This window comes from Muntiacus reevesi, chromosome X (genome assembly GCF_963930625.1).
Source record: "Muntiacus reevesi chromosome X, mMunRee1.1, whole genome shotgun sequence".
In the NCBI taxonomy this organism is placed as follows: Eukaryota; Metazoa; Chordata; class Mammalia; order Artiodactyla; family Cervidae; genus Muntiacus; species Muntiacus reevesi.
This window is the reverse complement of record NC_089271.1, coordinates 93,053,304-93,075,688: the sequence shown is the minus strand read 5'-3', so window position 1 is coordinate 93,075,688 and position 22,385 is coordinate 93,053,304.

Genomic DNA, 22,385 nt, shown 5'->3' with positions numbered 1-22,385 from the left:
GTTCAGGTTTCAGTATTTCAAAGAAAGTTAGAAATTGCCTCACATGGTCACCAAATTCTAAAACAATGGTTTTCAACAGGGATATCTATGAAATTTTTAAATGCAGGCAAATACATATACACATAGACAGAAACATGCACATGCATATACTCAAACTATAGAGACACTTTTCACCCAAATTTTCTCTTCACTTGAGGTTCAGATTCCATAGGTCTGGAATAGAATCTAAGCATCTGCATAGGACATTCTGCTATAAAGCCAATATTGAAAACCCGTACCTCAGATATTTACATTTGGTCTGGAGTTTGATGCCAGCTGGATGCTTTATTGTGTAACAGATTTATTTAACAAATAGTTTGCCAAGCGGTGTTACAAGTGCTTTCAAATACTAACTCCTTTAATCATCTCATATCAACCCTATGAGGTAGGTGCTGTTATCACCATTCCCATTTTGCACATTAAAGTAAAGAGGGGGTCCTCGGGTGCTCAAACTTCTACCAGTAATCTTCTATCAAAAGTAAAAAGGCACAAAAATTATATCCCACAGAAATATATTGATTATTCTTAAGTGTATGTCAAAGTTCTACAAACATTATAAAACAACTATATAAGATGATAACTTATGACATTAACCAGAGTGAGAGAAGACACCTGGATTTGGTTTATGAATATTAAGAAGCACATAAATCAACTTTACTCTCTCCTAAAATGAAATGAATACCTGAAGAATAGGCTGTGCTATGAAACTTTATTCCAAGGGAGGGGAAGAGAAAAACAGGTCACAAGTCAAACCCATGTGAGTATTCCAATGGTCATTTAAACATATGACTGCAATCTTCCCTTTTTGCATTTTTACAAATCAATAAAAACCCTGGCCTTCTTGATGACCTTGAAATGTATTCCTGTATTATCAATGTTATGACCAATGTTACCACCATATCTAGCAACGTGAACTTCAAAAACAAGTACATAAATTCAGTCTTCTGTGTTTGTGAATCTCTTGTGCTTCGCTGACCTTTCAAAACAGTCTTTTATCAGTAAGTTAGAGCAGTGACTGAACCTAGGTCTCAGCCTCAACTCTGAGATAAATGAATGAGATCTATGTTCTTTCCCTCCTCACACCCTCAGTTTCTTCATCTGCAAGATGGATGGGTTTGCTTCAGATGCTCTCTCCAAAGTCTCTACCAGTATTAACGTTATTAAGAGCCATTGTTACAGGAAGTTCATGACTTCTATTACTTCAGAGTAATAATATGTTCCTGCCTAACCCCTGGATCTATGAGTGAGCATTAATTAGAAAGAATGTATGCTCTATGGTGGGCAACTGACTGTTCTTACCTAGCAGAAATGAATCTGTCAACTTTCATTAGGTGTTGTCAGGCAACATCATGCTCAGTGACTGATTGCACCAGAACAAGTGTTAGGCTAACATTCAATTATTCCAGGGTTCTAAAGAGGAAGTGTATTCTACTCTTTAAATTCATGAGAATTAGGAATAATGCAAAGCATGCAAAATGGTTGACCAGATGCAAGCAATTGCTCCCTTTGCATTTAATGTTTCCATTTTGAGGCTGTTGATGCTGCATCTGGTTTTACCATCTTTTAAAATTTGTAAAGGTAAGAAGAAAAAGTTTCTGGAAAGCCTTAATGTGGCAATCACCAATGATCCTCTTTGTGCTTTTAGCTGCATTACTCGTTTGATCTGTCCCCCAGGATAGAAGTAGGTGAGGAAAACCTCCTCCTAGGGAAATGAATCAAGAAAGAGCCAGGTAGCAGTAGTGGTTAGGAAGGAGGAGGCTTGAAGTAATCATTTTTTTTTTTTCTTCCAACAGGAGTTGAATTGTCAGAGCCTTTGCATTATCAGCTTTTCTCCTTTAATCTAAAGGTTAAAAGCTATTGTTCTCATTGGAATTGATTTTCTGTTTCTTGCTTTACTCCATCAACCTTTTGGTGAGGAGCCATGGAATAATTCAGGATGTTCTCTCTAAGGTAACGAGCAAGTCAGCATGACTAGCCCTGTTCATTGGCTCCTTGCCTGGGTGATGAAGGATGCTTCATAACTCCTTTCACTGGGCATGGGGTGGCTTGTGATTTTCCTGATATGCTTGTTATCTGGTTTTTCAAGAGCTGCTCTAACTGTGGCTTAGGAATCCAAGAGGACTGGAGAAGGCCAGGCTGAAGGGATTGTTTCGCCCCTTGGAGGATGTGTTTATGCTCAATTACTTCAGTCATGTCCTACTCTTGGCAACCCCATGGACTGTAGCCCTCCAGGCTCCTTTATCCATGGGATTCTCCAGGCAAGAATACTGGAAGGGGTTGCCATTCCCTTCTCCAGGGGATCTTCTCGACCCAGGGATTGAACCTAGGTTTCCTGCATTGCAGATGGATTTTTTACCATCTAAGCCACCAGGGAAGCCCTTCTTAGAGGATATTATCTTACAAAAGCACCTTGCTATCTGGGAAAAAATACACTCCTCTTCCCTTGGCTTCAACAGAACCATTTTCTAACCCACCATGCACCTCTGTCCATGGGATTTCCCAGGCAAGAATACTGGAGTGGGTTGCCACGTCCTCCTCTAGGGGATATTCTTGACCCAGGGATTGAACCCCATGTCTACTGTGTCTCCTGCATTGCAGGTATTTTCTTTACCCAGTGAGCCATTGGGGAAGCCCAATTAATATTTTATTTGGTAGCAAATATTTGCTGTGTGCCAGACACTGAGGAAGCATCCAAGCAAACTCCTTAGGTGAATATACTCTACCATGAAGACCACCTGCCCTTACCCCTTCAGGCTTTTCTCTGTTACTTAGAAAGGCTTCTCTTATGCTAAGACCTGAGAGCAATCTATTTCTCCTAAAGTTGCTTACTTTTAAAGAGAATATTTTTGTGTTTTCTTAGATTTCAAAATAATAAATGTATTCACCTTTCAAACCACACGAAAATTTACAAAACATAACAGAAGTTCCCCCTTAACTTCCTATCCCATCCTCAATGATCTTATTTGCATCTTCCTAGCTTCCTTTCTGTGTATTTATGTGCATGTGTATATATAAGCCTATGTGATTTTTCTGTTTCCAGCAAAACTTTCTGCCATGTGGAAAATATTATAAATCTGTACTAACTCAATATGGTAGCTCTTAGCTCCATTTGGCTGTTGAGTACTTGAAATGTATCTAGTGTGCCTCAGGAACTGAGTTTTTAATTTTAAGTAGTTTCAATTGGTTTAAATTTAATAGCCATATGTGGCCATTGGCTATTACTGTACAGTGCAAATCCAGATAATAGGAATCAGGAACTCAGAAAAGAAAACAACACCAAAGTGAGGAACATACCTCTCGGTACTGGGATATCAGTGTGTTCCTTGAGATGCATTATCTTGCTTAATCTTCACAACCCCATGAGATCAGTTCTATTAACAGATCTAAGAAGCAAGTCTCAGAGAGATTAGATAACTTATCCAAGACAGAAAGCATTAGAGGGTGGATTCAAACCTAGACAATCTAGCTCCAGAATGTACCTCCCTGAGCTGAAGCACATGGTGAACCATGCAGTTAAATTCAAATGGCAAGAGCTTTGGCATAGACAAAGCTAGGTTTGAATCTTGATCCTGCCACTTACTGAAATCCTTAACTGTGTGACACTGGGTAAGTCATTGAGCCTCATTGATTCTTGGTATCAAATCAGTAAAATGAGACTCATGATTCTTTCTCTCCCATCATCCATGGGACATGTCTGTCTTCACTTTAAGACAGAGCAACATGCTTTCCCCTCTTCCATCTTCCTTATCAGCAATATTTATTTGCCTTTGGGAGATGACTGCCTATAATTGGGGCTATGGTCAAGGGCCATAAAACAGATACAAATTAAGTGAGTTTTACATAGAATAAAATTAAGCATGTGCATTGGTCTTTGTGGGCCAGACCTTGCTAGCATGGAATGCTAGCAGCTAAGATAACTGAGAATTTATCCATATCTCAAATGAGACTCTTGAGAATACCTTGGACAGCAAGGAGATCAAACCAGTCAATCCTAAAGGAAATCAATCCAGATATTCATTGGAAGGGCCTATGCTGAAGCTGAAGTTCCAATACTTAGGTCACCTGATGTGAAGAGCCAACTCATTTGAAAAGACTTTGTTGCTGGGAAAGAATGAGGGCAGGAGGAGAAGTGTTCGACAGAGGGTGAGATGGTGGATAGCATCATGGACTCAATGGACATGTGTTTGATCAAACTCCAGGAAATAGTGAAGGACAGGGAAGCCTGGCGTGCTGTAGTTCATGGGATCACAAAGAATTCAACATGACTTAGTGACTGAACAACAACAAGTGAGACAAAAGGAATCTCACTGAGTATAAGGCTAAAGGCAGGGAGCAGTTTTGTTTGCTAGAGATGAGTTTGTTAACACTTAAGATTTATAGTCAGACTGTGGATCAGGTTTCAGTTCTACTGCTTACTATTTGTGTGGACTTCACAAAAGCCAGCTACTCTATTTATTAGCTTCCTCATCTATAAAATAGGAGTAATAATAGTACCAACCTCCTACCTCATTGTTGTATGAGGATTTGTGAAAAGTTTATGGTAAATACTTAGGTCCTAACACACGGTACATGGCTACTACCATTTTCACTTCTATCAACAGCAGCAACTTCAGTGGCTCATTCATCACTACCACCACCAGGCCGTGTAGATGCTGAGGACTTAGGTTCTCATCTCATTTCTGCAACACCCTTGGAGACACAGGGCAATTTCAGAAACCCCATGTGCTTCAGATGTTTACTTTGTCTAAGCAGGATAATGAAAATGTCCTACATGGTTGCTGTGATAATTAATTAAAAATGTCTAACAAATCTCTTGCATACCTAGAACATATGGATCCATCTACTTCAAAGATTTTTCTTTTTAGAGTACCTGCTAAGGTACTTCAGACAGTTTCTTTTTGATATGCTGGGAGTGTCCAGACTTTAGCCTAGATTTCATGAAATATCCAGTTTCTTTACTGGGCCATCTTTCCACTTAGCCTCACCCCCAATTATATAATGTCATGAAGCATTTGAGGAAATAAAATATTTAAAGCCTATTTTCTTGAGATTCAGTACTGGGATTGCTTTTGTATTTTTGAATCTCCAATAACTTTCTTAGCTCTGAAAGAAAGGTAGGCACTTCTGACTATGTGGTTTATGAACCTTGTCATGGTTCATTTGGAGTAGTGTGTTTTTGTATTAATAACACGTCTGAAACACATGCCTGTAACATACTCTACTTCATGATTCTTTCTCTGAGATCTACTAGAATTGTCGTCTGTTTACAGGGAGGTGTTACATGTTAGCATAATACTTATGAAACTCTTCCAGGAAGGAATACTGTGTACATCATAACATCAATCTAAATGGTCAGTCACTATTTAAAAAGAAATTCTACTGGAAAACAGTTGGTTTACAATATAGTGTTAGTTGGTCAATCACTATTAATTCAGGCTAATTGTAGGAGAAACCAGTCTGAACTGGTGAGGAATCTAAACAGTAGATTAATGTGTGAAAAGGAGTGTTGGGTAGTTTGTGATGAGTAAGAATCATGCTGGGCCTGCTTTAATGAAAGATAAGATCCACTTGTAATCACTGTAATAATGGGATGGAATTAAAGTATTTGAAAGCACAGTTTTGTCTATTAAGTAGTTTGAATATTCCTCCAGCATTTCTGTTTATACCATTAATTTGCTTAGTAAAGCCTTTCTTCAGGGATAATACAAGCTCAGCTTAAGCCCAGCCTGTGTCCAAATGATCAGAAAACTCGAGTTTATGAGGTCCACATTAATGAGGACTTATTACAATAATAAATCAAGAAAGAGTAAAACTTATAGAAGGCTCTAGGTTATGATGTCTTTTATTTTATTTAATTGATTTTTTCTTATTATAAATTTCACCTTCAGTGCACACTACATGTGATGTTAGGATTAGAATAGTCCCCTGGAAATCCCAGAAATAACTGTATACTTTAAAACCCATTTGAGACCCATTTATTAGCGCCAGTTAATCTTAGTGAATGTAACATCAGTAAAGTAAGTAGATAATATGAAAATGTTAAACTTTATTGCTAATCTTAAATTCTGCTTTAAGGTAAAGAAAAACCTTAATATTATGGCTAAAGAGTCAAGTCACACTAGATTAGCATTCTAAACTCTAAAACCTTTTTCAGTCTGGCTAAAGAAGAGGAAATATATAGAACTGAATGTACAAAATTTTACAACAAGTACATAGACAAACTAAATTTTAAGATAGTGAACTGCCTCCCCATTATTCTAATTCTCTGCATTCTTCTTCTCCAACCCTCCCAATTCTAATATGCCCAGTGGTCTTCCACCAGGTTCTTCCACCAGGTCTTCTTCTAGGTTCTTCTCAATCCTTGTCTCCAGGCTACTTATCTGTAACTCCATTTTGTTTTCAAGATTTTGGATCATTTTTACTATCATTATTCTGAATTCTTTTTCAGGTAGGCTCCCTATCTCCTCCTCTTTTGTTTGGTTTGGTGGACATTTATCCTGTTCTTTTACCTGCTTAGTTTTTCTCTGTCTTTTAATCTTGTTTAAATTGCTGTGTTTGGGGTGGCCTTTCTGTATTCTGGCAGTTTGTGGTTCCTCTTTATTGTGGAGGTTCCTCCCTGTGGGTGGGGTTGGACGAGTGGCTTGTCAAGGTTTCCTTGTTAGGGAAGCTTGCATCGGTGTTCTGGTGGGTGGAGCTGGATTTCTTCTCTATGGAGTGCAATGAAGTGTTGAGTAGTGAGTTTTGAGATATCTATGGGTTTGGTGTGACTTTGGGCAGCCTGTATATTGAAGCTCAGGGCTGTGTTCCTGTGTTGCTGGAGAATTTGCATGGTATGTCTTGCTCTGGAACTTGTTGGCTCTTGGGTGGTGCTTGGTTTCAGTGAACGTATGGAGGCTTTTGGATGATCTCTTGTCAATTAATGTTCCCTGGAGTCAGGAGTTCTCTGGTGTTCTCAGGCTTTGGGCTTAAGCGCCCTGCCTCTGGTTTTCAGTCTTATTCTTACAATAGCCTCAAGACTTCTCCATCCATACAGCACTGATGATAAAACTTCTAGGTTAATAGTGAAAAGATTCTCCACAGTGAGGGACACCCAGAGAGCTTCACAGAGTTACATGGGGAAGAGAAGAGAGAGGAAGGAGATAGAGGTGACCAGGAGGAGAAGAGAGGGAATCAAAAGGGGAGAGAGCAATCTAGCGAGTAAACCATTCCTTATGAGAGGTTCATGGAATTACATAGAGAAAAGAAGAGGGAGGAAGGAGATAGAAGTGAGCAGGAGGAGAAAAGGGGGAATCAAAAGGAGAGAGATGGATCTAGGCAGTACTCTGTTCCCTAAGTGTTCTCCACAGCCTGGAACACACAGAGAGATTCACAGAGTTGGATAGAGAAGAGAAAGAGGAGGGAGGAGATAGAGGTGACCTGGGGGAGAAAAAGGAGAGTCAAAAGGGGAGAGAGTAATCATGCCAGTAATCACACTTCTAAGTAAAAATGGGTACAGAAGACTGCATTCTTAAATGTACAAAATGGATAACAAATACCTTAAAGCAAAGATTAAAAATCTAGAGTAGAGGTTAGACTCTCAAAAATACAATATTAAAAAAAAAAACAAGATCACAAAATGTATAAGAAATATATATGAAGTTTGCTTTAAAAATAGGGTCTTTTTTTGCAAGGTAATAGTAGGTTGTCAAAATGAAATTTAAAGGAGTAATAGAGGACTTTAAAAAAATAAAAATTAAGAAAAATGACAATAGTAAAAACATATCTAGGAATTTCTCTGGAGCTGTTGCGGGCAGTGTGGGGTCAGTTCAGTTTCAGATAGTTCCTTGTTCCAGCTTATACTTCTCAAGATCTATAGGCCCCTCCCCATGTAGTCGGTGTTAACTACAGGGACTTTAATCTGTTGCACCTGTCACTTCCAATGCTGTTCCCTCTGTTTATTTGGCTTCTTCCATTTGCAGGTCTCTTCAGTGTCTAATTCCCGCCCTGACACAAGGAGGCGAAGGTGGTCTCTTGTTTAGGCTCACTTGTTCAGTCCTGCCGTGGGGAGGGAGGGACACTGCAAACAGATATCACTGGCATGTGTGGGGAGTGCTTGCGGTGTCTCAGCCACAGTGGGTTTGCCCCTGCTCACAGCGTGTGTGCTTTCCCCGTCTACCCTGCTCGGGCTCCAAGTTGGTCTGCAGGGAGCCGGCCCTGGGTCGCGTGCACTTCCCGGGTCTAAGCCACTCAAGTTCAGATTCTCAGGTACTCCACAAAGGCGCAGACTCGGTTGGGCCTGCATTTTGTGCCCTTCCCCGGTCTGAGCAGCTCAGGCAACCAGGTGCTTGGCAAGCACACTCTCCCCAGGCAGCGACTGTGTCTTATCACCTCCCCGGTCCCAGCCGCTTGGATTCCTGGGTGGCAGCGGGCTTGCCCATCTCTGGTGTGCCATATGTCTCTTCTGAGGAGCTGATCTCTGGCTGTGACCCTCCCGGCAGATGTCAACCATCCAGAATCCCAGGAAGTCTTGGTTAGAAACTGGAAGCCTGTTCGCAGTTTGGTAGGGGATGCCGTCTCTGGGGCCGAGTTTGGCCCTTTCTGGCTCTGGCTGGCGCTCATCTGCCCCCTGCCTCCAGCAGGGGATGGGCTGGTCCGCAGCTTACTAGCTCTCCTCTGGTATTCGCTCAGTCCTTTGTTCTGTGAGCGACCCAGGAGTGCCTTCAGTTCAGTTCAGTTCAGTTCAGTCGCTCAGTCGTGTCCGACTTTTTGAGACTCCATGAATCGCAGCATGCCAGGCCTCCCTGTCCATCACCAACTCCCAGAGTTTACTCAAACCGATGTCCATCGAGTCGGTGATGCCATCCAACCATCTCATCCTCTGTCGTCCCCTTCTCCTGCCCCCAATCCCTCCCAGCATCAGGGTAAGGGCTTTTTGTGGGATAGTTATCTCTCTCTCCCTTTTTTTCCCTCTCTCTCTCTGGCTATCCCACAGTTTAGGTTGCTATCTCACATTAGCTCCCTCAGATTGCCCTCAGGGCATTCAGGCCCAGTCCTCACCCTAAGCAATGCAGCCTGCTCCTCCCCGTTCAGCCCCCGCTTGCTGGTGGCAGATGTGAGCATCTGGGGTACTTCTCTGCTGGGAGTTGTCATTAGGCACGTAATCTGTGGGTATTATTTATTTATTTATTTATTTTTCCTCCAGGTTATGTTGACCTCCGAGATTCCAAAACTCCCCACAGACCTGTCAGTCAGATGGTTTCCTGGTGTTTGGAAACTTCTCCTCTTTTAAGACTCCCTTCCCGGGATGGATCTCCATCCCTAACTCTTTTGTCTCTCTTTTTATCTTTTATATTTTGTCCTACCTCCTTTCTTTTTTATTTTTATTTATTTTTATTTATTTTTTTATTTTTCAGTGGGTTTTGTCATACATTGATATGAATCAGCCATAGAGTTACACGTATTCCCCATCCCGATCCCCCCTCCCACCTCCCTCTCCACCCGATTCCTCTGGGTCTTCCCAGCCCACCAGGCCCGAGCAATTGACTCATGCCTCCCACCTGGGCTGGTGGTCTGTTTCACCACAGATAATACACATGCTGTTCTTTCGAAACATCCCACTGTCACCTTCTCCCACAGAGTTCAAAAGTCTGTTCTGTACTTCTGCGCCTCTTCTTCTGCCCTGCATATAGGGCCATCGTTATCATCTTTCTAAATTCCGTATATATGTGTTAGTATATTGTAATGTTCTTTATCTTTCTGGCTTACTTCACTCTGTATATTGGGCTCCAGTTTCATCCATCTCATTAGAACTGATTCAAATGAATTCTTTTTAATGGCTGAGTAATATTCCATGGTGTATATGTACCACAGCTTCCTTATCCATTCATCTGCTGATGGGCATCTAGGTTGCTTCCATGTCCTGGCTATTATAAACAGTGCTGCAATGAACATTGGGGTGCATGTGTCTCTTTCAGATCTGGATTCCTCAGTGTGTATGCCCAGAAGTGGTATTGCTGGGTCATATGGTAGTTCTATTTCCAGTTTTTTAAGAAATCTCCACACTGTTTTCCATAGTGGCTGTAATAGTTTGCATTCCAGGAGGAGAAATAGAAGATCTTAACAGAACCATCACAAGCACGGAAATCGAAACTGTAATCAAAAATCTTCCAGCAAACAAAAGCCCAGGAACAGATGGCTTCACAGCTGAATTCTACCAAAAATTTAGAGAAGAGCTAACACCTATCCTACTCAAACTCTTCCAGAAAATTGCAGATGAAGGTAAACTTCCAAACTCATTCTATGAGGCCACCATCACCCTAATTCCAAAACCAGACAAAGATGCCACAAAAAAGGAAAACTGCAGGCCAATATCACTGATGAACATAGATGCAAAAATCCTTAACAAAATTCTAGCAAACAGAATCCAACAACATATTAAAAAAATCATACACCATGACCAAGTGGGCTTTATCCCAGGAATGCAAGGATTCTTTAATATCTGCAAATCAATCAACATAATACACCACATTAACAAATTGGAAGATAAAAACTATATGATTATCTCAATAGATGCAGAGAAAGGCTTTGACAAAATTCAACACTCATTTATGATTAAAACTCTCCAGAAAGCAGAAATAGAAGGAACATACCTCAACATAATAAAAGCTATATATGACAAACCCACAGCAAGCATCACCCTCAATGGTGAAAAATTGAAAGCATTTCCTCTGAAATCAGGAACAAGACAAGGATGCCCACTCTCACCACTACTTTTCAACACAGTGTTGGAAGTTTTGGCCACAGCAATCAGAGCAGAAAAAGATGTAAAAGGAATCCAGATAGGAAAAGAAGAAGTGAAACTCTCGCTGTTTGCAGATGACATGATCCTCTTCATAGAAAACCCTAAAGACTCTTCCAGAAAATTACTAGAGCTAATCAATGAATGTAGTAAATTTGCAGGATATAAAATTAACACACAGAAATCCCTTGCATTCCTATATACTAACAATGAAAAAACAGAAAGAGAAATTAAGGAAACAATACCATTCACCATTGCAACAAAAAGAATAAAATACTTAGGAGTATATCTACCTAAAGAAACAAAAGACCTACATAGAAAACTATAAAACATTGATGAAAGAAATCAAAGAGGACACAAACAGATGGAGAAACATACCGTGTTCGTGGATTGGAAGAATCAATATTGTCAAAATGACTATTCTGTCCTACCTCCTTTCAAAGACAATGGGCTGCTTTTCTGGGTGCCTGGTGTCCTCTTCCAGCGTTCCAAAGTTGTTTTGTGAAATTTGCTCAGCGTTCAAATATTCTTCCGATGAATTTGTGGGGGAGAAAGTGGTCTCCCCATCCTATTCCTCCACCATCTTAGGACCACCTCCTCCAGCCACTCTTTAAGCATTTTACATTCAGTACTTCACTTAATCCTTACTTTTACAGATGATGAAATTGAGACTTACGAAGACTAAATGACTTGTCTAAGGTCCCACAGTGAGTAAGAAGACTCACTCTTATTTATTTAATTCCAAATGTCCAACCTCTTAACTGCTACTACTCTAGACTGCCTTCTTAGCTTTAGGGAAAATAGTAAGGAAAAATAATCTCTGAAAATGTTTTGAAAAAAGTCCTTAATGGTTGCTATCTCATGTATTTATAGTTCATTGTTAGATTTTGCTGCATTCTGTCTTATTGAAAAAGTAGGGGAAGAGGAGAGAGAGAGGGGGGGTAAGGTAGTTGAGGAAAAGAAGAGGTGAAAGAGGAAGAATAATTAACTCTCATGCTGGAGCCAACAGTTTTCCCTAGTCAGCCATCTAAATGGATAGCCTCCAAGCTTTTGTTGCTCTTTGCTGAGGTGTGTGCCACCCAAAGCTGAGGTGATATGGTGAAAATGACATGACTATCTTCCAACTCCCTTCTGTGTTCATGCACAAATTCTTGGCCCAATCATTTGTGGCCAGGGTAGCAAAGTTGTTTTACCCAGCACAAGTAAAAGCAACTTAGTGGAAAAAAAAAAAACAACAAAACTTTGCAGAACACTTTTCTTAAGAGGTCAAAAGACAACAGGCCTGGCAAGCCTCTGAGGTTACCTTAACTTCTCCTTGATCTTATTGAATACATATCTGTATGATTCTCCTAGGGATAAATTAGTTGATGAACAATATAATAATTGGACACAGCCTCCAGATGACAGGAAAAGTGTCATTGCCTCGGGTGTGAGAATTCTTCCAACCCCAAGAAGGTGCACTGAAATATTTGGCACTATACATTTACTTATTCCACATTTCCAAAACCACTGGTGTCTCCTGGGTACACTCTGGAGTCTTTTGAGTTTCAAGTCCCATTTCTAATTAGCCTTGCATGAGTCAGATTCCCTGAATGTAAAAACTCTTTTGTTTCCTTTAAGATGAACCCTAAGAGCTCAGGATCCAGCTGGTCCTAGACATTTAAGGGAACTATTCAGCTCTGCTTTAGTGGCAATTGCCTTTCCTGGTTGAAAGCTCTGTTTTGCTCCCCAACTGTGTTTGTGTGTGACTTATATAAATTAGCTACCTTGGGAACTGCAGATGATTTTAAGATACAAACTTTCACTTTATTGAAAGCATAAATGAGAAACACACCTTCTGAAACCAACCCGAAGTATGTACTCTGGCATTCACTTCCTGATCACAATCTAGCTTTCTTCTCCAACTGGAGCCAGCCCTTCAGCCAACATGGTCTGGAGCTTATTGCCAGGACAGTTTGGTCTCAAAGATGTACCTGGCAGTGATCTTTTCCATGAGTGGTCTTTGAGTTTTACAATTTCTGGGTCATCTTCCTTCTGGTTCTCTTCTGTTTCTATACATGATACCAGACAAAGTCCATGCGTGCAGGGATTGGCCTTAGAATAGGAAAAATCAAGTCATTGAACACTGGACCTTTGAACATGCTATCCTGGTTTGCCTAGGATTGTTCCAGGTTTAGCACTGAAAGTCCAATATCAAGAGAGACCCCTACATCTGAAGGAAACCAGGATAGTTGACAATCCTACTAGAATTTTCTTAGGCCATAGAGTACAAATAAAATAAAACTAGTCTTCAATGATCTGACTTCAGGTCCTTCCAGTGTCACTTATTATTATATTTAACCATATCCTCAGTTTTTCATAGTATTTATCAAGACTTTTATTCTATATTATTCTCTATGTTATTAGAGAGTAAGCCCAATGAGTGCTAGCATCATGTTTTCTTTATTCTTTTGCATCTCCAACAGTTAACACAATGCCTCACATGAAGTAGGCACTCAACACTTCCCTAAAGAAGGAATGAGTTAATAAGTCATGTATTAGCGCTAGCCCTCCATTGTCTCATTCATAATGGAACAATTAATTACTTCCAAGAATTTAGATGATGTATGTGTGAGAGAGACAACATAGATATTTCATAAGTCAAACAAAAACACCATTGACGATGGTGATAATCATGTGTACTTCACTAAAAAAAAATTCCTACCTTTTACTGAGCAACATAGTGAGTTCTGGGCCATATCAATGTTTATTTTTTTCAACCTTATAATCATCATTCAGATAGGAATACATAGCATTACACCCATTTTAGAAATAAGGAAATTAAGGTAACAAAGAATTATCAACAGCAATGTTAGAGGGTACAGTCCTTAAGACAACCCTCACTTGTGACACTAACTGCAAGTTTGGATGATTTCTAAAGCCATCCTCATATAAGATAATTCACTAGAAGGACTCACAAAACTTTCTGAAAGGTATATTCATAGTTATGGTTTATTACAGGGCAAGGACATGCTTCCCAGGTGGTGGTAGTGGTAAAGAACCTGCCTGCCAGTGCAGGAGACATAAGAGATATGGGTTTGATCCCTGGGTGGGGAAGCTACCCTGGAAGAGGGCTTGGAAGCCCACTCTAGTATTCTTGCCTGCAGAATCCCATGGACAGAGGAGCCTTGTGGGCTACAGTCTATTGGGTTGCAAAGAGTCAGATATCACTGAAGCAACTTAATGAGCTCACAGGCACAGGGTAAGGACACAAATGAAAATTAACTAAAGAAAGAAGCACATAGGTCAGAATCCAGGAGAAATGCCAAATGTGGAGTTTCCATTATCCTCTCTATGTGGAATCAGGACACATTACTATCTTGGCATTGATGCGTGACAATATGCAGGCAGTATTACCAACCAGGAAAGCTCACTGAAGCCTCAGTGCTCAGAGATTTTAACTGAAGCTTTATCTTATAAACATGACTGATTGATTGCCCACATGGTTCATTACAATTTACATGCTGACTGATACCAAAGTCCCAACTCTAAATCACATTGTTATTGTATGCTTAGCCATATAACTCCAGAAAGAATGAAGAGATGGAGCCAAAGCAAAAACAATACCCAGATGTGGATGTTACTGGTGATGGAAGTAAAGTCCAATGATGTAAAAAGCAATACTGCATAGGAACCTGGAATATTAGGTCCATGAATCAAGGCAAATTGGAAGTGGTCAAACAGGAGATGGCCAGAGTGAACATTGACATTTTAGGAATCAGTAAACTAAAATGGACTGGAATGGGTGAATTTAACTCAGATGACCATTATATCTTCTACTGTGGGCAAGAATCCCTTAGAAGAAATGGAGTAGCCATCATAGTCAACAGAAGAGTCCAAAATGCAATACTTGGATGCAATCTCAAAAAGGACAGAATGATCTCCGTTCATTTCCAAGGCAAACCATTCAATATTACAGTAAGCCGAGTCTATGCCCCAACCAGTAATGCTGAAGAAGCTGAAGCTGAATGGTTCTATGAAGACCTACAAGACCTTCTAGAACTAGCACCTGAAAAAGATGTCATTTTCATTATAGGGGACTGGAATGCAAAAGTAGGAAGTCAAGAGATACCTGGAGTAATGAGCAAGTTTGGACTTGGAGTACAAAGCAAAGCAGGGCAAAGGCTAATAGAGTTTTGCCAACAGATCGCACTAGTCATAGCAAATGCCCTCTTCCAACATCACAAAAGAAGACTTTAAAATGAACATCACCAGATGGTCAATACCGAAATCAGATTGATTATATTCTTTGCAGCCAAAGATGCAGAAGCTCTATACAGTCAGCAAAAACAAGACTGGGAGCTAACTATGGCTCAGATCATGAACTCCTAATTGTCAAGTTCAGACTTAAATTGATGAAAGTAGGGAAAACCACTAGACCATTCAGGTATGACCTGAATCAAATCCCTTACAATTATACAGTGGACGTGACAAATAGATTCAAGGGATTAGATCTAATAGAGTGCCTGAAGAACTATGGATGGAGGTTCAAGACCTTGTATAGGAGGCAGTGATCAAGACCATCCCCAAGCAAAAGAAATGCAAAAAGGCAAAATGGTTGTCTGAGGAGGTCTTACAAATAGCTGAGAAAAGAACAGAAGCTAAAGGCAAAGGAGAAAAGGAAAGATATACCCATTTGAATGCAGAGCTCCAAAGAATAGCAAGGAGAGATAAGAAAGCCTTCCTCAGCTATCAATGCAAAGAAATAGAGAAAAACAACAAAATGGGAAAGACTAGAGATCTCTTCAAGAAAATTAGAGATACCAAGGGAACATTTCATGCAAAGATGGGCACAGTAAGGACAGAAATGGTATGGACCTAACAGAAGCAGAAATCAGATTGTGATTTCTGATTATTATTAAGAATATATTAAGAATAGGTGACAAGAATATACAGAATAAATATACAAAAAAGATCTTTGTGACCCAGGTAACAATGATGGTGTAATCACTCACCTAGAGCTAGACATCCTGGAATGCAAAGTCAAGTAGGCCTTAGGAAGCATCACTACAAACAAAGCTAGTGGAGATGATGGAATTCCAGCTGAGTTATTTCAGATCCTTAAATATGATGCTGTGAAAGTGCTGCACTCAATATGCCAGCAAATTTGGAAAACTCAGCAGTGGCCACAGGACTGGAAAGTGTCAGTTTTCATTCCAATCCCAAAGAAGGCCAATGCCGAAGAATGTTCAGAGTACCACACAATTGCACTCATCTCAGACACTAGCAAAGTAATGCTCAAAATTCTCTATGCCAGGCTTCAACAGTATGTGAACTGTGAATTTCCATATGTTCAAGCTGGATTTAGAAAAGGCAGAGGAACAATTTGCTGACAATCAAATTGCCAACATCCATTGCATCATTGAAAAAGCAAAAGAGTTAAACACTTATTTCTGCTTTATTGACTCTTCCAAAGTCTTTGACTGTGTGGATCAAAACAAACTGTGGAAAATTCTTAAAGAGATAGAATACCGGACCACCCGACCTGCCTCCTGAGAAATCTGTATGAAAGTCAAGAAGCAGCAATTAGAACTGGACAGGGAATAACAGACTGGTTCCAAATCGGTGTACTTCAAGGCTGTATATTTTCACCCTACTTATTTAACTTATATGGAGAGTACATCATGAGAAATGCTGGGTTGGATGAAGCACAAGCTGCAATCAAGATTGTTGGAAGAAATATCAATAACCTCAGATATGCAGATGACACCACCCTATGTCAGAAAGCGAAAAAGAACTAAAGAGCCTTTAGTGAAAGTGAAAGAGGAGAGTGAAAAATTCGGCTTAATGCTCCACATTCGGAAAACTAAGATCATGGCATCTGGTCCCATCACTTCATGGCAAATAGATGGGGAAACAGTGGCTGGCTTTATTTTTCTGGGCTCTGAAATCACTGCAGATGGTGACTGCAGCCATGAAATTAAAAGACACTTGCTCCTTGGAAGAAAAGTTATCACCAACCTAGACAGCATATTAAAAACCAGAGACATTACTTTGCCAACAAATGTCCGGCTAGTCAAAGCTATGGTTTTTCCAGTATTATGTATGGATGTGAGAGTTGGACTATTAAGAAAACTGAGCACTGAAGAATTGATGCTTTTGAACTGTGGTGTTGGAGAAAGCTCTTGAGAGTCCCTTGGACTTCAGGGAGATCCAACCAGTCCATCCTAAAGGAAATCAGTCCTGAATATTCATTGGCAAGTCTGATGCTGAAGCTGAAACTCCAATACTTTGGATACCTGATCCAAAAAACTGATTCATTTGAAAAGACATCGATGCTGGGAAAGATTGAGAAAGGGATGACAGAGGATGAGATGGTTGAATGGCATCACTGACTCGATGGACATGAGTTTGAGCAATCTCTGGGAGCTGGTGATGGACAGGGAAGCCTGGTGTGCTGCAACCCATGGTGTTGCAAAGAATCAGACATCATTGTGTGACTGAAGTGAATTGAACTGAGCTCAAAGACCCTGAGGCAAAGTAAGAATATCTTCCAAGAGCTGAAGGAAAATGCCAGATCTCTTTTTTTAAAGAAGTTTAGATTTTCTACTACAGAGAGATTTAGAGCTGTGAATCAGCTTGTTAGAGGTTGCAGACCTAGTACTTGTAAACTCTATTCAACCTCCCTCTAGTACCCATACTTTTATTTTCCATTATATTCCTTGTGTTTCTGACAAATGATTGCATTTTAGTGTGCTATAAAATGCTGTGTAGTTTTATTCATAGATCAAAGAAGGGCTTGACTAGAGGTTAAAAGTGGATAGAAATCTACTCCTCCATCTAACTTTTCCCTCCCACTGTTCTCCTTGAACTCTAACCGAGGTCTACACTGGGAGAAATGTAAAGTGGTTGAAGGATACTCCTATTTCACTAACCTTCTCTTTTGTTACTCAGACTCATAAATACACATATACACATACACATGCTCAAGTACACACACACACACACACACACACACACACACACACACCCTCTTTTCACAGTGGGCTATATACTAACCTCCACTCTTGTTGCTTGGACTCATAAATACACATATACACATATTCATGCTCAAGTATGTCTGCACCCACAGCCCCCCTCACACACATGCACACAGTTGTTCCCACAGTCGGCTATATGCTATATTCTCCATTGCCTAAATTCAGGAAATTCCCTCTTTTTTTGTTAAATAAAAGTTGAAAATTCTTCCCAGGGTCATTTTTAAAAATATGAAGCTTTTGAACATAGAACAATCATGAAGACAAATTAGTATTCAGTATCCTTTGAGGAAATTTAAGAAGTGGGTTTGTGAACTTATATTATCTTCCTGGATCTCCTCAAATCACAGTACAGTCAGTGATCCCATTCAACTGTGTGGTCCTAGGGGCTGAAATGTTTGTTTGTGTGTGTATGCTCGTGCATGCATGCTTTGTTGTGTCAAATTCTTTGCAACCCCATGGACTATAACCCACTAGGCTCCTCTCTCCATGAATTTTTCTGGGCAAGAATACTGGAACAGCTTTGCCATTTCCTCCTCCAGAGGATCTTCCTGACCCAGGAGTCAAACCTGCATCTCTTGCAACTCCTGCACTGGCAGGTAGATTCTTTACCACTGTGCCACCTGGGAAGCCCAGGGGCTGGAGAAAGAAGAGGAAAAATGGTAAGTATGAAGAAGAGAGATAAATAGGGAAGGAAGACAGGAGACACACTCTGAAACTCTGAAATAATCTGCACCTGTTCAGAAGTAGGGAAACAATTCAAAGGTCCACATCACACAGAAGGGCAACCAAAGCTTAACTAAACCAGAGCAAACTTGGGATAGATTTAACAAAATGAAGGTAGGGAGTTTGATATGTTTTGCCCCATGTCCGAATCCCCGAGCGGGAAGAGAGAAGGCTTCCAAGACAATGCAACTCACAAAAGGAAAGTTTATTGCTGACTTGAGTTAGGGCTCCTGCCACATCCAACGCAGTGGTGCAGGGTCAGACAGCCCCGAGCCCAAGCTGTTACCCAAATTTATAGGGTATGCATAAGTGGTTGGTAGCTGGCTTAAGCAGATTGGTTACATGTTTGCAAAGCAATTTTATTGGTACAAACTGTTGTGGGCTTTTTTCAAACTTGGGCGTTCGCGGGCTTTTCAGCTTTCCCTTTGTTTCTTTCTTTTTTTTTTTTTTTCATTTACTTTTATTAGTTGGAGGCTAATTACTTCACAATATTGCAGTGGGTTTTGTCGTACATTGATATGAATCAGCCATAGAGTTACACGTATTCCCCATCCCTATCCCCCCTCACACCTCCCTCTCCACCCGATTCCTCTGGGTCTTCCCAGTGCACCAGGCCCGAGCACTTGTCTTATGCATCCCACCTGGGCTGGTGATCTGTTTTCCTATAGATAATATACATGCTGTTCTCTCCAAACATCCCACCCTCGCCTTCTCCCACAGAGTCCAAAAGTCTGTTCTGCACATCTGTGTCTCTTTTTCTGTTTTGCGTATAGGGTTATCATTACCATCTTTCTAAATTCCATATATATGTGTTAGTATGCTGTAATGTTCTTTATCTTTCTGGCTTACTTCACTCTGTATAATGGGCTCCAGTTTCATCCATCTCATTAGAACTGATTCAAATGAATTCTTTTTAATGGCTGAGTAATATTCCATGGTGTATATGTACCACAGCTTCCTTATCCATTCATCTGCTGATGGGCATCTAGGTTGCTTCCATGTCCTGGCTATTATAAACAGTGCTGCAATGAGCATTGGGGTACACGTGTCTCTTTCAGATCTCCCTTTGTTTCTTACTGGGCGCATATTGATTGGCTGGCTCCAGGTTGCCTGATGGGGGTAGGGAATCTTACCATTTTGGGGAAGCCGAAATTTAGGTCCAGGCTGCCTGTCATGGCGTTAGCCCTGGAAGCTTCCCATGATACACCCCAATATTTTGTATATCTTTCTAATAGAAGAGGGAAAATAACACAAAATGCAGCTAATTTATTGCAGAAGCTATCAGTAGAAACAACACTAGCCTTAGAGCCAGGTACACCAGAGTTTAAATCCCAGACATTCTAATAGCTATGTGACCACAGAAAAATTATATATCTTCTCTAACCTTCAGTGTCTTCACCTGTGCAATTAGTGCTAGTAATAGAAGAAGTCTCATAGGACATTTACAGTGAGTGATTAAATAAGTGTTTAGCATAATGTCTTGCACAAGAAAGACATTCAACAAATGTGAGTTATAATAATGATGGTGATGATATGTATTGTTTTTATCTAAAAGTTGGAGATAATTGTCCTGGCTATCATAGTGTTATGGCAGCATTTCTTGTTATACCAAATGTGAAAATACCACGAATTGCATTGCCAGGTCTTTGAGTTCTGTGTTGCCTTTAATCTTTATTTGACAGTGTTCAATAGTCCATGAAAGGCTGATGAGTGGAGTATGTACTGAGCCATCCCTTATGATGTGATGAAAACATTAGCAAAGCTTTGCTGTCCTGCTCAGTGCAATGGAAACATCTTACATCATGGGAGTCATACATACAGATTTGAATCCTAGATAAGCCACTTTGAAGTTGTATGACCTACACATTTTCCTAGAGAAAATGTAAAATGTTTAAACTGCCTGAGACTCAGTATTATTTCTGTAAAACAGAGGTAATAGTACATATCTTGTAATTTATAGAAATTTATTTATGAAAATGAATGCCTTCATTTGAACAGCTAAAAAGGGGAAAAAAGGCTATGACATATCACAGTGTATCGCTTTCTTTTGCCCCTCAGTGTTCCCAGAAGCTAAAGAATGAGCATTTTCTTTAACAAATAAACAATAGATACAATGGAGAAGGAAATGACAACCCATTCCAGTATTCTTGCCTGGGAAGCCCATGGACAGAGGAGCCTGGTCAGATACCATCCATGGAGTCAGAAAGTTTGCGACATGACTGAGCACAAGCATGACAGAAACCACTTGTCATGCAGATACATAATGTGTATATGTATAAAAATATATATACATACACTGGAAAGACTCTTTATCCCCATTGAATGATGTTTGCCCCCCTAGTTAAAATCAACTGACCGTAGATGTATGTGTTTTTCCCTAGGCTCTCAGTTCTTTTCCATTGATCTATATGTCTATAGTCATGCCACTGTCACATTGTGAAAGTGAAAGTGTTAGTTGCTCAGTCCTGTCCAACTCTTTGTGACCCCATGAACTGTAGCCCACCAGGCTCCTCTGTCCATGGGATTCTCCAGGCAAGTGGGTCACTGGAGTGGGTTGCCTTTCCCTTCTCCAGGGGATCTTCCTGACCCAGGGATCAAACCCAGGTCTCCTGCATTGCATGTGAACTCTTTACCATCTAACCCACCAGGGAAGCCCACTACACTGTAGCTTCATAGTAAGCTTTGAAATCAGAAAGTGTGAATCCTCCAAACTTGTTCATTAAAAAAATTATTTTCTTTATTCAAAGCCCCTTGTAATTCCACAAGAATTTTCAAATTAACCTCTCTGCAAAAATAAGGGGAGTTGGAGTTTTGATAGGTAATGCATTGAGTCTGCATATCAGCTTGAGAAGTATTGTTATCTTAACATTAAGTCTTCCAATTATTTTCATTTATGTCGGTCTTTTGAAATTTCTTTAAATGAAGTTTTACAGTATTTAGTGTATAATTCTTACACTTCCTTGGTTAAAAGTGTTCCTAAGTATTTTGTTTTTTATGCTACTACTGATGAGATTTTTTTCTCAATTTTGTTTTCAGATCATTCATTGCTATTGCATATTGATCTTGCACCTTGCAACATTGATAAATATGTTAGTTATCTCTAATAAAATTTTAGTGGATTCATACCATAATTTCTGTATAGAAGATCATATCATCTGAAAGTAGTTTTATGTATTTACCAATCTGGTTATTTTATTTCATTTTTTTGCCCCATTGCCCAGTTATTACCCTGTACCTCCAATAAAATGTTTAAAGAAAATAGAAAGTGTAGGCATTCTTATCTTGTTCTTGACATTCATGGAAAACTTTTTAGCTTTTCACCATTAAATATTCTCCTAGCACTGTTTTTTCATAGATTACTTTTATCAGAATGAGGAAATTCCTTTGTATTCTTAGTTTATTGAGTGTTTCTTTTTGTTTATCATGAAAGGGTATTGAAGTTTGCAAATGTTTTTTCTGTGTCTGTTGAGATGATCATGTGGGTTTTTTCTCTTTATTCTATTCATGTTACAAAAATACAGCAGTCAAGATTGAGTGATCCTGGCATGAGAATAGACAAAAAGATTAATGGAATAGATTTGAGAGCCCAGAATAAATTCCATATATCTATGGACAATTGATTTTTGATAAGGTTGCTAAAACCATTCAATGAGGAATAAATAGCATTTTCAATAAATGGCATTAGAACAACTGGATATCCACATGTGAAAATTTGAATTTGGACACCTATCTCACACCATATATAAAACTTTGACCCCAAAATACACACACACACACACACACACACACACACACACACATATGATATCAACTGAAACTATAAGACT